The 15392-nt window shown below is 35.3% G+C and overlaps 1 long non-coding RNA gene across 2 annotated transcripts in view; it reads right to left on the reverse strand.

The window, feature by feature from the left end:
• The window catches only part of LOC113645929, a 128992-nt gene that overhangs the window by 43565 nt on the left and 70035 nt on the right, over nucleotides 1-15392 (reverse strand). Inside the window, exon 2 of one of the 2 annotated variants that reach the window (XR_003441330.2) lies at nucleotides 3330-3490. The exons of the other annotated variant lie outside the window; for it this stretch is intronic. This is a non-coding gene — a long non-coding RNA (uncharacterized LOC113645929). The remainder of the gene's footprint in view (nucleotides 1-3329; nucleotides 3491-15392) is intronic. 2 annotated transcript variants of the gene reach the window in all.

The following is a 15392-nucleotide window of genomic DNA, read 5'->3' on the forward strand; positions in this document are numbered from 1 at the left end:
GCTTTTCCTGCAAAAGACCATATAAATAAATATATTTATATGAGGTGAGGCAGAAGAGAACAGTGCAGGAACACTTGAAATATGTACTAATTGTAAAAGTGTGAGGTTTCTATTGAGTTATCATCACACAACACCCGTGATTAGCATCTCACGTTTTAGTCTTGTGTCAAATATCACGCCGCTTCCATTTGAGACAGTGGTGGTTTTAGCCGTGTACATTCCTAGAAATTTTCCAGAACCTGCTAAAGTGTCACAACTAATGAACATTTTGTGTTGAAAAAAATCAGCTTGACGACAGAAAGACGATAAATGATAGCTCAATAAGTATATAATTATAATAATTTATATATATATTTTTATATATAAATTATTATGATTTTTATATCCATAATAATACATTTCAGAGCACATTTATAAAAACAAACACTCTTTTATTTCTCAACAGAGTAAAGCTTTATCAAGCTTTGTTTAATGAGCAGACATCAAAATAACCTTAAAAGTTAAGCGATATTGCATCAAAATGATAAAGTTTAAGTTAAATGTTTCTGGTGAAAAAAGGAAAATAAAGAATTTGCTGTTGTTTTGACACAAGCCGCAAATCTAAAATGTACCCAGGGGGTGTTAGTGTATTTGTTATCAATTGTAAAGAGATATGGGCACATTGATGACTGGTGATGATTTATGTTGTCTGTAACAGGTAACAGGTCCTATATGTCTACATGTTTTATCTGTCTTTATGGATTCCACATGTCATGTATTTACCAGTGTAAAAACCTACACACTATATGACATGACATCACCAGCTGTGCTGCAAGTGTTAAAGAAATTTTAAGCATGTTTTGAAATAAGATTTCATATTTTTACTTTAAACTGTCTAGTATAATACTGAGATCGTTGCAGCCAGCACAGACTAATTAAGCACACACCTTACATACCTTGTTAGTCATAGATGAGTTGGTGAAATATCTAACTATCTAATCATAGTCCAGCTATTTCCTGTGAATTATTATTGCCCTCACAGATTTGCAGAACTGTGTTGGTGGTCATAGGAAAATGAATACATATACTGCTAATTGTCCCATCAGACCCAGGACCCTAAAAAGTGGATTCACTTCAGACCTAAAAGCCACTACACAATCCAGTCAGGGTGTTATATCACTTACACACAGATGTTTACTGACATGACAGTGAAAATGTGGTAAAACATTTGTTTTAATAATGGTTATTAAAACATTTTTGAATTTTGAAATATTTAAAACAAAAATGCAAATGATCAATATTTTTAGTTATCTTGATGGTTATTTAATATTCAAGGTTTTCTACATCCCTATTTCAATAGAAGCAAATGCGACTGTTATTGACTGTTAACTGCTTTGCACAAAAGGTCAGATTTTTATAAAAGTGTTCAGACTGCAAGCCGATCGATTTGTTCTGAAACGGATCGTTCGTTTTTATACAAAATTAAATACTACAAAACATTAAAAATCCTACTTTTTTACTCAATTTGTAATAAAATTGTTGTTTTAAATTTGACTAGTACTCAGAGACTTTTGGACCACACTACTGTATATACACCAACTCCCACATTTCAAATCTATTTATGTTTCCTATTTTCCATGTGCATTCATTATTTATTTTTGTTCTATTCACTTTTTTCCTCCATAAAGGGTTTCCACAATGTAGTCACCTGCCAGCTCCCACCCAGTTACCAGTCCTCCCTCTATAACGTAAAAAGGATGGTGAAGGCAAATATGTGCTTCCTCAGAGACATACTGTATGAAGCCAGCAGTCCTCATCTTTATGAAGTGCTTCTCATGCTGCATCACAGGGCCCCAAGTGTACAGTTCTGAGCATTGTTTCTATGTTCGCTATTTCTTATTGGACTTCACTAAACATATAGAACTATCGGACATCACCTAGCGACAGTATATTAAAATTTAATTGGATTTATTATTCATTAGGACTTTCTTCTAAATATCACTCATTAAGAATAAAAGTCTATGTATGTGTACAAACACAATGTAAAAGTAATTAAAATATAATGTCATTTTGAAAATAATGTAGCAATATTCTTGACATGCAAATGTAAAATGTAAGTACTTTAAACTTACTATGTAAAAGATACCCTATTTAAGTTCATTTGAAGTTTTTTCCCCCATCAAAATGATCAGTGTTGTCTGGAATTACATTTGGGATTTTGTGTAGAAGATTTATAGAGCTATACCAGAGACATGAATCACTGACAATGGCAAAGTCTAGAGAGCAACATAAATTACCATAATGATTTGTGTTCAAATACAGTAAACATTTAAATTGATTTAAATGTGATTTTGATCTTATATAGACTCCTTAAATTTACCATTTATAAGTGTGGTAACTAAGCATGAAAGGGATAAACGAGAAGACAAGCAACATTATTTTGCAATACACTGAAAATAGAAAATATACTTAAATATATAAATATTCATTTAATATGTAAGTGAATAACATAATGGATTTTGCATCTCGGAAGCATCTCGACTCAATACGTCCCACACAAAGAGGCTTTGGCTACATTGTGTAAGTACGAAAGATATGTAAAAATCTTCCCCACATCAGCAATCTTTATTTGGTTCAGGCTTTCACACACACACACACACACACACACACACACACACACACACACACACACACACACACATATATATATATATACAGATGCACACACCTTGTTGATGAGGTATGCATTTTATGTATCCGAGTGCTAACATACTACAGAATCTGGATTCCTGGCGAGAATATTTATAAAGGTTATTAAGTACTTGGTGAAGCATCCATTTGCTGTGTGCACAACCATGGATGTGACATTTATCAAGAATGTCCAGTTAAATGTCACAGGACGAGATAGCAGTCCTTCTCTTAATTAGGACCTGAAAGTCTTTCAGGAGTCCTCGTACTTCAACTTCTACATCAAGCCTGCGTTGATCTTCCTCTTTCTCGCTGGCTTTCTCTCTTCCTTTATATCGCTCTCTCGAACTACATTCTGGGAATGCGTGTTAAGCAAAGCTGGGATAACAATTGATAAAGCGACGGAAGATAAAGCACAGACAAATGGCTGAGGATGTAGCTCATCCATCACGCTCACAAGACTCATTGTTTGCAGATTTTAACCTATAGGAGTTCTGTTCCCTTCCCTACCGAGTCTCACAAATCATAGGAAACCGAGAGAACGTTCTAGGCAGGCCTACGGATCTCAGGACACACTTAGGATTCTGCTGCAGAAAGAAAAAAGAAATGAAGTGGAGGGAGATAGAGAGGAATGCAGAGAAACGGAGGAGCAGGAAACATACCTGCCACTATCTCCTCGAAGCTCGCAGGCTGAAAATGTCAGGCATAACTGAACATCCCATCACATGTAAGCGGAGAATTCTGCATGTGTAAATATTGACTGTGCTGACACGGTGCAGTGCTCTGTCCATGGAGAAATGTTTGGCTTATCACTCCATTTTCTCTGCAGTGGAAATGAGAATGGCAGAACATAATGGGACAATGCTAAAAGTGTCGAAAGATTATTTAAAGCCCCTAAACTGCAAAGCATTAACATGTTATTAACTAAATTATTTATATAAAAAACAAAACAAAAAAACAAAACAAAAAAACAGAGAAACAAAACATTTTCAACTGATGCTATTAAAGACTTACTTTGCATTACTTTGCATTACTTTGCATTACTTCTTAATTACTAAGGACGTTTGAATGATAGATCTTTTGCAAGAGAGAAGTTTACTTAAGAATTTTTTTTTTGATGGAAAATGCTTCAATTGATTGTGGAAAATAATGTTTAATTAATTATAGAATAAAAGGATTTTTAGCATCCCATTAAAGTGGGTCCAGGGTCTAATGAAGCTTTGAAGTTTTTTTAATTTTGCTATAATCCACCAAAATTATATTCATTATTCATATTAATGATATTGTATTGATCTTATTCTTATTAAACTGCTCAGTTAAATTAAATGGTTTCAATTTGTCTTTTAAATCTAATGACAACTTGAATTTTAATGTGACTTTAAGCTCCACCCACTTATTATAATCATGTAATGTAGAATATCTGTGAAAAGCTTGTTTCCAAAATCTAGTATGTTTCAATGTAGTTGTTGTTATCATATGAATTTACATCAGTTTCTATTATAAACATAATATCTATATTAAAATGGTTAACTAGAGTGGAAACCCAGGAAATTCATTTTCATATTTAAAACCATTTTCAGTCTTTTTTATTTTTATTTTCAGCAACAGCAGATCTTTGTTTGCTTGATGAGCTGCAGTCAGGAAATTTTACCTTTTTTATTTTATTTTATTTTATTTTATCCTATTTAGAAATAATGCAACATCATATTACAGAGGATGTTCCCATATGTTCATTATTCTTAAATTAACATTCAGTAATAATAAATATATTTAACTGTTTAAAAGGCTGCGGTATATTCCAAATCTAAAGTCTTTTATTGACGTTAAAATTAATTTTAATTCCATAAAATCTGTCGATATTTGTTTTTGTTAAATGCAAATGTGTGCATATTTAGATAGACAAAGTCTTTTTTAACAATAGGTATCAGTAAATTGGTATCGATTTTGCCACCTAATGTTTCAAAAAAAAAACATTCATCTGTAGATGTCAGCAAAAAACAATTAATAACAAACAATAAGAAGAAGAAGAAGAAATTTCAATTTGTAGTGCCAGTAAATAATATTCTGTTCCTGAATAAAACATATGAAATACAAATTTTATTAGGTTTTATTAGTTTAAACAGACTTTATTTTATATTCCTCATGCCCTGTGTTAATTCTGAACTGATCATGGCATTGTTTCATACAGCTTTTTGCGATCGGTAACCACTAACATATAGTCATAGTAATTAGTAATGAGCTCCTGCCTCAGCTACCATTTTATAGCAGACACTGTGAAGCTCGATACCAACTCTCAAGATGTTGTGTTTTTTCTCCAATAAAAGTCAGTTGTAATTTGTTCGTCTTTGATGTAACAGACAAAAGGCGGTGTAGTATCTTTTTTGATGTGGGCTGAGAAAGGGCCGTGGAGTGAGTGTTTCTGTGTCAGGTGGCTTTGAAGGAGATAAAACCAGTAATCAATAAGAAGTCAGTGTGAAGCATCATGTCCCATTGTAAACTTGCATCATAACATCAAAAGCGTTCCGACGGGAAACAGAGATAAAATGCAGCCCAGCACTCCTCAGGAGCTGTTCTACATGTTCTGCTCATCCTCACATTATTGGCTAGAGTGTGATTTCAATTACTTCTGTAACTCCTTCCGTTCTGCATTACAGGGTTTATGCGGCAATATATAATCCTAGAGTGTGCTGTTTTAATGCAGGCCGGTTCAGTGGCCTGGTTGGAGGGAGGCGTCTGGAGACCTTGTCTAGGTACAGAGAGAAAGAGAGAGAGCCAGAAACAGAAGCAGAGACTCATGGGGGTCTTGCTCTGAAGGGTGAGATTGATGATACAAAGGGATTTCCTGAACGTGTGTGTGTGTGTGTGTGTGTGTGTGTGTGTGTGTGTGTGTGTGTGTGTGTGTGTGTGTGTGTGAGTGTGAGAGAGAGAGAGAGAGAGAGAGAGAGAGAGAGAGAGAGAGAGAGAGAGAGAGAGAGAGAGAGAGAGAGAGCGCGCATTTGTGTGCACCTAAGTGTATGCACCTCATCCTACCTACAATTTCATTTCCGCCCTCCTTTATTTTATTTCCCCTTCTCTGGTTACCCCTGTGATTCCCTGAAGGCTTTCAGGACACACAATCAGCATTGCACTGCAAATCTCTCTATCCTGGGGCCTGGCCAGTGAGGGTAAATAATTCTTTGCATTTTTGTGCTTCCAATGGAAGGTGATAATACTCTTTTTGTTTCTGTTTTGTCCCTCAGGAAAGAGGGCACCAGTGCTCCTGACTTTGCATACGCATGCAATAGAAATTCTTGTGTTTCTATTATCGTGACAGGTATTGATGTAACCACCATCACAGTACCTCTGCTACAAGCGTGTGTCACATGTCAATGAAAAGAGCAAGATGAATCTGCGCAGATTATAAAATTATTTTAATCTAGATCACTGTAGAGTGAGTTAAAAAACAGAGTTCTTTTATTTATTTATTTTTAGCCCAGAAGGCCTTATAAAAATTTCACTTTATTTCATTTTATTACTTAAATATTCAAATTCGTCTTGAGGAATTCATATCAAAATATACTGTATGAAAACATTTAAAAACCTATAGCTGATCACATTTAATTGTTATACATTAAAGAAGGAATTCTTTATGTTATATTTTTTCAAGCAGATTTTGATATACCAGCATTTGTAAGAGTAATGGAGGAGTAATAACACTAATTGTTAAGCTTACTTGAAATACACTAGCATATCTAAGTATAATAGAAGAGAAATACACTAAATGTTGAATATGCTTAAGCTTATTTTGAATGTATTACGATGTCTGGTGTACTGGAAGAGAAGCACAGATATGATATATACTTTTTCATATATCAGCATGTCTACATATTTACAATAAATGGCAAGGTTACTTTAATATATTTACTTAGATTAATATATAGGCTTTAGTTCAATTCTGTTCAAAAATCTAGAATTAAATACTAAAATCCAAATATGAAATATTGACCATATAAGGTTAAGCTAGTATAGTTTAATATATGAGCAAGTGAATGTATACTGCTAGTGAACATATTTCTTCTCAAGCAAACAGTTTACAACTGATATAATAACATGTCTAAAAGAACATTTCATTTGCTTAGTATTCTTATGTTTACATCAATTGTAAAGGAGAACTGGTACAATTAATTATCGTATTTGTGCTTATGTTTTTTATGTTCTGTAAAGCTGCTTTAAGACAACATCCATTGTTAAAAGTGCTTTGTGCTTTGAATAAGTTTGTTTCTTAAACTTGATATATATCAGTGTACTAATATCATCAGTGAGTGCTATAAAATGCCACGGAAACCTGGAGTAGTCATGTGATACTGCCCCAAAAAACACAATTGTAATATTGTATTGTATTGCAGCACTGTGAAAACACGTTGTTCTTTAAAATGTACATTTATAGAACAACAGGGAAATCAATGTTACACCACCACACAGACATTACTCTATGTAATACACTTACAGGCACTTGAAAAATATTAAGTAATTAAAAACAGATTTGGTTTTGCATTAGCCACATGGATTTCATTGGCTGTCCATTGCACATATGCAGAGAAGCATGAAGAACAATTACCCATCTGAAGATGCGTTGTAATTGATTGATGATGCAGAGCTCCTAAATACATTATATCTTTTTCATTTTGGTTTGTTTCCGTTGTTTCCATTTTTTTTTCTTTTTTCTTTTTATACTATATATATATATATATATATACTATATATACTATATATATATATATATATATATATATATATATATATATATATATATATATATATATATATATATATAGTAACCATGGTTACAATGGTATGACAGGCATTATGGTTAGAATAGCACACTCATAATTCTACGAATAAAGAAAAAGGATAACATCATTATGCTCTCTTCATTTGATGCACTTTATTATTGTGTGAGAAGGATTCAGAGTTCATGTCTTTTTTTTTCCTCAGTGCTGTCACCTTTTGCTGCACTTAACAGCCTGTATAACAGGATTCCGTATGATTATGAAAGATGTTACAACTATACTGTCACCTCCGTGCTTTCTCATAATCTTACAAACAGAAGAAGGAAGCACAAACCATGTGAATATACCTGAGGTATAACAAAAAAAAATGTAGCAAAATACATTTCATTTGTTGGGACAAAATTGGTTTGTTAGAAATATTGTAAAATTGTTCCAGGTCTTTCGATCTAATATGTTTAAGAGTACTTCAGGAAAAATATACTGTACAAGAATATAATCAAATATACTTCCTTTGAAAAGGAAAAAAATAATTGTCTAAAATCCACATATGGAGCAAAAATATGTGAAAGACTAATGCATACTAAATATCCTATGTTAAATGTAGGTAGTAATGTATTTTGCAATGACATTTCCTGAACACACCAAATCTCACTCAAAGTATTGGCATATAAATATAGTGGCACACACTCTGTATGATGTTCTTCACAACCCTGATCTTTTACTTAATGCTTCTTCTTTCACCACTGCAGAGCCTAAGCTGGGAGTTATTGTCATTTCTATATGACTTACAAGCTTTTTTTAGATCAATTATTAAGCAGATAAGTGACTTAGCTTGTACTGCTTTTTATGAGACATCATAGCTTGGCATCTGCGAGCAGTTGGTGGGCTTCTATGGTCGACGGATGGCATTTCACTGCATAAACACAGGCAGGAACTCACAGCAAGAAAAGCACCAGCTACACAGCAAACCCAGCCTTAGAAGGGCATTATGCCCCACGCTGAGGCACTGCCCTGACAAAGAGGATTAATCTAACAGCCACCAGCACGGCTTTGTAGTTACATCAGCCCAAACAATGCTGCAGAGTTTACTCTGCTAGTTCAGTATTTTGGAGAAGAAATAAGGCAATCCTTTACATCCACTAGGCCATTAATGATAAAGTAGAATCTGAAGATCGTTACATGGATGAGAAGAAGGCTGAAGCAAAGTGTTTTGTTTTTGTCTGGCAGAGAATGAAGGTAGTGAAAGTTTATAACTCCAGAGAGTGCAATATGGAAGGAGAACAAAGCTAGGCGTTCTTCATAATAAAATGCGTTTGAAACGTTTACGTGGAAAATGCTGACTGCACAGCGCATAATGCTAAATTATCTTATAAATAATTAATCAGAAGGGTCTTTTAAATGGGAAGATAATAAAAGCATTAAGCCATTTAAAAGAATATAGTAAACAAAGCTGTAAAACTCTCTCTATGCAACAGTCATGCAATCAGTGTGAACTATTTTCGTTGCAGGAGTAAAACTTGTAATTTATTGTAGATGTTGCATTAATACATTTATTAAATATAGGGAGTTATCAATTAATTGGGGTGATGAAAAAAATAAATAAAAAACAGTACAGAAATGCTGGCAGATGGTGTGCTGTAAAAAAGCAGGCTGAATTTACTTTGGTATTTTTCCCTAATATTTCAGAATATATGAAGTCAACTGTATAGTCAGTGACACATTGTGTAAGACTATGCTGGGAATTTTTTTTTTTTAATAATTAATAAGGCAAGAAGTGTGCTTTTAACTGGTTTTTTTTGTGTGTTTTTTTTTTTTGGTGTGTGGTTTTTATTTAATTCTCGCTCCTGCTCATTCCCAATGGAATTCCGACCAACCACACAAGCTATTGTGGCTGTGGTTTTCCTTTGGCTCTTTTTCTCATTTAAAACTAAACAATATTCAATAAAATCCTTGTACTATGCGCTGGGAAAAAGAGCAACTTCTGTGATGAGGGTTTAACATGTCTCTCAACTCGTACTCAAGCCACAGTAAAGTCGAGCAGTTGTGAATCCCAGCTCACATCCAGACTTGAGCTGAATATTGCAGGTTATTGTCACCTTAAAAAACTTCAATGATTCTGTTGTAGACATCACAACCTCCATCTAATCACAGACTGTGAGCTATAAGGAGAGCTCTGTTCATGGATGCGAGTTTCCATGCTGTGCACTCTCACTTTCAAAATCATTGATTTCAGCTGATCCAGACTCACTAGGTCGTCAACCTAGTGTAGCCTGGAGCGTATCCCCAGAGACTCTGGGCACAAAGCAGGGCACAATTCAAACTTTTAAGAGATGCCAATATCTTTGGATAGGGAGGACCTGGAGGAAACCCCCAAAGCACATGGAGATCATGGAAACTCCATGCATGCATAGTGGAGGTGGGAATCCTTAACCCAACCCCAGAGTTATGATTCAAACGTGCTAACCATTAAGCCTCCATGCTCCCAATACTGAACGATGAAATACTGTACAGTATAACAAAATTATTTGCATTCTGTGCACAAATTTTATTAACATTGAACCTGGAAATAGAATTTCTATCCTGTGTATAGAAGTGCAGTTTGATGTGTTCATGGATGTTATTTGATTGTACTAATAAAACAGCTTTTAACTAAAGTTTTTGCTTTATTAAAGAAAAGACTATTACTTTTTTTAGTTGCTGGTTGACTGACCAAACAAAAATGTTGTGTAACTCCTACTTCAGTGAACATACTACACAGATGGAGTTAATATTCACCGGATGAACAAGAAATTTACTTTAAAACATAAGGATAGTGAATTACTTTTTCACGTTTCCTTGCTCTTTCCTATTCGATGCCTCGTCTATCAGCCACTGACTTTATTAGCCAGGCAAACCTTATTCGTGTTCATGTGACTTCTGTGTGAAGTAGTAATTACAGTAATGTGCTTATTGCTTGTGCCAAAGGCAGCTGTAAGATGAAGTTGAAGAAGGAGTTCAGTGCAGGTAAACTAGTGTGACAGTGATTTTTTTTTTTTTTCTGCATGCAATCTGCTGTTCTTCACAAAAAACAACATGACAGCATTGACTTTTTACTCTTGCTTCTCTGTTCTCACCTGAAATGCTGGCACGTTAACAAGAGAAACGACTTTCCCTGATTAAGTCATTTCAGTGAAGCAGAGAGAACAATTTCTAAAAACTCTGGCTTCTCTTGACTTGTTAGCTCATCAGCTAGTCACTCCAAGCATGCACTAAAGGAGGCTTTCTTCTGTCAAGAGCCAGACATGCAACACAATGAGGAAATGTAATTTAGAGGAAAAAGGACATGAGGAAAAAGACAGCCAAGTACATGGATAATATTAACAATACAGACATTTTAACATTATCAAAAAGCTACAATGTTCTAAAATTGGTTAAGTGTCCGTTGTCCATGGTGAGAAATATTTGCTCCATTCTCTGGACAGTGTTTTGGTGTTCATTGCAGAACTTGGTAAAAGAAGCTGTTCCAGTATCTATCTCTGCTCTAGCTGCATCCCAAATATACAAACTCTGTTCTAGTTTTTTGTCCTTATTTACTGTTTAAAAATGTATTATTATTTTAATATTACTAATCATTTGCTAATTTTGCATAATGAACTTGTGGTAAAGTGGCAGAAACTATGAAGCTTCAGTAGAGGAGGCAACGCTACATCCAGTGTTTCAGCAAGTGACTAGACACCCCATGAAAAATATATATTTATTAATGTAATGTTCTGTTCACTGACACAAGCCATGAGATACTTAACTGAGGTCATAAAACCATAAAATGCATAGGCAGTTTTATCAAGCTTTTAAATCGCTATTTGGAGTTGTTGATAACCAACCAAGCAAATAAATGAACAAGATTATTATTATTATTATTATTATTATTAGTAGTAGCCTAGTAGTAGTAGCAGCACTAGCAAGAAGAAGAAGAAGAAGAAGAAGAAGAAGAAGAAGAAGAAGAAGAAGAAGAAGAAGAAGAAGAAGAAGAAGAAGAAGAAGTCTTTCTTTTTTCCCCCAAAATTAATACTGGCTAGCGAGCCCATACTAGTTAGGATTAGAGTTGTCATGGTTACACTCTGTGCATTGCATGAGCCACTTTTTTTCATGTCCACATACAGTATACAGCCTGACCAGTGCTATTTCTGTAGAAAAATAATGCTTGGTGTGAAAGCTGCTTCATATCAGCACAGGAGGCACTTCAGCCAGAGCCTTGTCTGTGGTAGCATTCTTACACAATAGGCATTTTATTTGACAGAAAAAGCATTGGCACTCTGTACGTGTAAGTCTTTTTTTATATATACTGTATCTGCACAGAAGCTCTGAGGCCAGCTTGTTTTCTGTATATAAAAAGTGTGACTCAGCTCTGAATATGCTTCAATATGTTGAAGCTGAAAATGGCATTGATTGCATGTGTTATTGTATATGGGTAAGAGCAAATTGTATTGGATTTCATTCCATTACAGTAATGAAGTCATACAAAGGCTAATTCTGCTAAATGCGTACTTTATTATACATTCAGAATGATCATAGCTTTAAAGTTTTAATGTGAATTCTCATGAATCTGCAATAATACAGCCAGTCTTCATATTCATCAATCGAAGTTTAAAATGTCTTAAGCTTTGCAAATGAAAACACTCTGGAATCATTTACCATCTTTTTTAAAGCCCCTTTTAAATAAAGTATATATGTTAATAGCAAGTGGATTTAGTATGTGTGGTGGGTTTAACTACCTCGGAGTTTGTTCTTTTACCACAGTACAGGACTGCTCGAGACCCTGATGAATGTTAGCTAATGTACACCGTCAGCTATGTGTTTCAGATTCATTCATCATGCGTTAAAAGGATCTCCAGATGGGAATATTAACAAGCACTTTGGCAAGGGTTACAGTCTTTACGATTCTTCTAGGCTGAATTCTCTTCCATCAGAGGAGCAGGAGATCAGACTCATGAGGAAAACTCAGCATGGTGAGATAGAGGAGTGATTACTCTAATAAACGAAATGTCAGAAATACCACCAGAGTCTTAAATCTTTGTCTTTTAGATATTTGATATTAATATGATTATAATTTTGTAATATATATATATATATACACATACACAAAAAATTAAAAGGTCCAAATCTGATTCAAACTTGCATTATAAATATTATCTAATGTGCACAATTCTCCTTTTGGCCATTATTTAACCCAACTCTGCCAGGATGATGTATATTTTTATTCACCTGTGACCAACTTACCAGCAGAACCTGCAGCGCCCGAGGGTGCGAGTCAAATGCAGGAATTGGTAAGAGACAGGGTGCATTTGCACAAAGCCCAAACCTATTTTTCAGAAGCAATCTAACAGCAAGCCCAGAATGTGACAGCAGATCCTTTGCGGTTCAGAGCCACAGGACCTGTTCTGCTTTTCCAGCCATCTCATACACAGACTTCTCACCTGAAAAACTAGAGCTCAGCGGAGTCTTCGTTCCCCCTCTTTCCCTTATGTCATACACACACAAACTTACACACATGGTGTGACCCTGTGGTTTTGATTTTAAACGGGTCTGTGAGTTGAGATCAGAACAAACGGCTGTCCATATGGCATGGCTTTGGCGAGAGAAATGGTGACTATAAAAGGAAAGCAAGTGAGAGAGAGAGGATGCTCACCTGGCCTGGCAGTCAGAGATGTGAGTCTGCCTCATGTCATGATCCCTGAAGGAAGCAGGGACCAAGAACCAGCCAAAAATGGCTTCACACGTTCGTTAGTTCTCCAGAGAGAGAAAGAGAGAGAGAGAGAGAGAGAGAGAGAGAGAGAGAAAGAGAGAGAGAGAGAGAGAGAGAGAGAGAGTGATCACAAGGTAATCCAGATGTCCTTACCCTTCAATTTGGACTCTGGCTACAGTGCTTCTATTTATAAATACTTTAGTCTGTACTGACACATAACTTACCACACACACACACATGCACACACACACACACATGCGCACACACACACACACACGCGCACACACACACGCACATGCACATGCACACACACACACACGCACACACACATATTCAGAGAACAAGTGTCATTAGAGAGTGTCTCGGTTGCCAGCTCAGCTGGACTCTTCTATCAAAACTGTCTCAATCGTTCAGCTGGCTAACTTAAGCTAGATGGCTGGGTCATCAATCATCCATGACTCCCATGGCAGACAAGCAAGAGACCAAAACAAAGAGGTGAAGAGAAGGAGTAGAGGTAAGCTTTGAACGGATGGACCAAAAGGAGAAGGGTGTTAAAAAAAGAACCTAAAGTCCATTTGACATGTGCGAGAGAGAAAAGTGGAAGTAGGTACAGTCAAAAGGTAACCTATATTTCAGGTATTTTGTCCCTTTCCAGCCAAGGGAAATCTCTAACTAACAAGGTTAATTATGCATCAAAATGAGATCAAGAAGCCTTCTCTTATAAACCATTAAGCAATTACAGTGCCTTCTCAAAATAGATCAACATCTGTGTTTTGCCATTTTGAAATGTTTGGCTTTTAAAGGAATTGCTATATGTGGGTGAACAATAAAAACAGGTGAGCAGTCCTCAACAAGCACAAAGACTTTATTCAGTAAACTGACTTCTACTCTTCCAGTGATTCATTTGACTCTGTATTAATTTACTCCTAAATCTCAGGAACACTGACACTTTATTGCTTAATAATGATAGATAATAGGATGAATATTAGGGCGACATCTACAGTATAAGACCTTTAACTTATTTAGTTTAATCTTTAATATTTCAGTATTACTATACAGCAATTTTGCCGTTTGCAGATTGCAGTTTGCCACTGCTAGTAAGATGTTCCTCATCGTAAGTAGCTTTGCATTGCCATATCTCTAGTCAGAAAATGGTTTAATTCTTCCATCAGTTTATAAAGACACAACAAGATTTCCATCTGAGAGCCATCAGACCCGTGTAAGCAGCATCCCCACTCCTCACAGTGTGGCAAATAGGCATCGTTATCAGTCTTCTCTTTACAAAGTTAACAATACATACGCTTTCCAGTGTATAAGAAAGTTTTATTTTAAATTAAAAGATATAAAAAAATATTTTCACTTTGTTTAACTGTTTTCTACGTTATCCACAATGCCATTTGATGACCTGTTGATTGTAGTGCCAGTAGGTTTAACCATTGATTAAACCTACATCAGTGTCATATTTTATTAACTTAGAGTCTATGGGTTGCCAGATTCTTCATTAATCTGAAAAACGTTTGCTCTTTCCTATATACATTGTAAATAATAACATCGAAATGTTTTGTTTTAAATACTATTGTATCAGCATGTAATGACCCAGGAATTTTTCAGAAATAATAAAAATACAGCATCATACAACAAATTAGCATCAGAATCATTAATCATATATTTCAATCTAAGAATATTTAGTATGCTTTTGCAGAAAGATTTCCATTAACTCATCAAGCAGTAGTACAAACCTTCCATATGTTGCTTTCTTCCCAGAATAACACTCACAGTTTGTACAGATATATCACTGATATATCTCAAACTTGTATTGTCTGCATGAGAGACTCAAGCCATTTTTAATTCAGCATCTCAACGCTGTGTACGGCAAGTCAGTTGCTAGCTCAGTGAGCTTGTTCAGACAACTTGGCACTATTTCCTTACCTGATTTTCCTGCTTGTTTCAAGTGTACAACAATAGGAGTTCTTCTGATCGAGGAACATTTTTGTCATGAGGTGATGTATAAGTTTACTGGGAACCATGGCATGGATGGACAGTTTCTTTGCACAGAAAACAGGAAAAGTGAATCCATATTTAATGTTCTGCTCACTTTCCTGTCTGCTCATCAGTTTTGCTTTCTTTTCTTTGCTGCAACAGGGTGCTGAATTGGCATAAAGATCATCAAACATTCTATTTTACCCCTTCTAACTGCCAGAGTCTGTGAGAATCACCTCAGTAGCTTTTTCTGG

Source organism: Tachysurus fulvidraco, chromosome 19, assembly GCF_022655615.1.
Source record: "Tachysurus fulvidraco isolate hzauxx_2018 chromosome 19, HZAU_PFXX_2.0, whole genome shotgun sequence".
In the NCBI taxonomy this organism is placed as follows: Eukaryota; Metazoa; Chordata; class Actinopteri; order Siluriformes; family Bagridae; genus Tachysurus; species Tachysurus fulvidraco.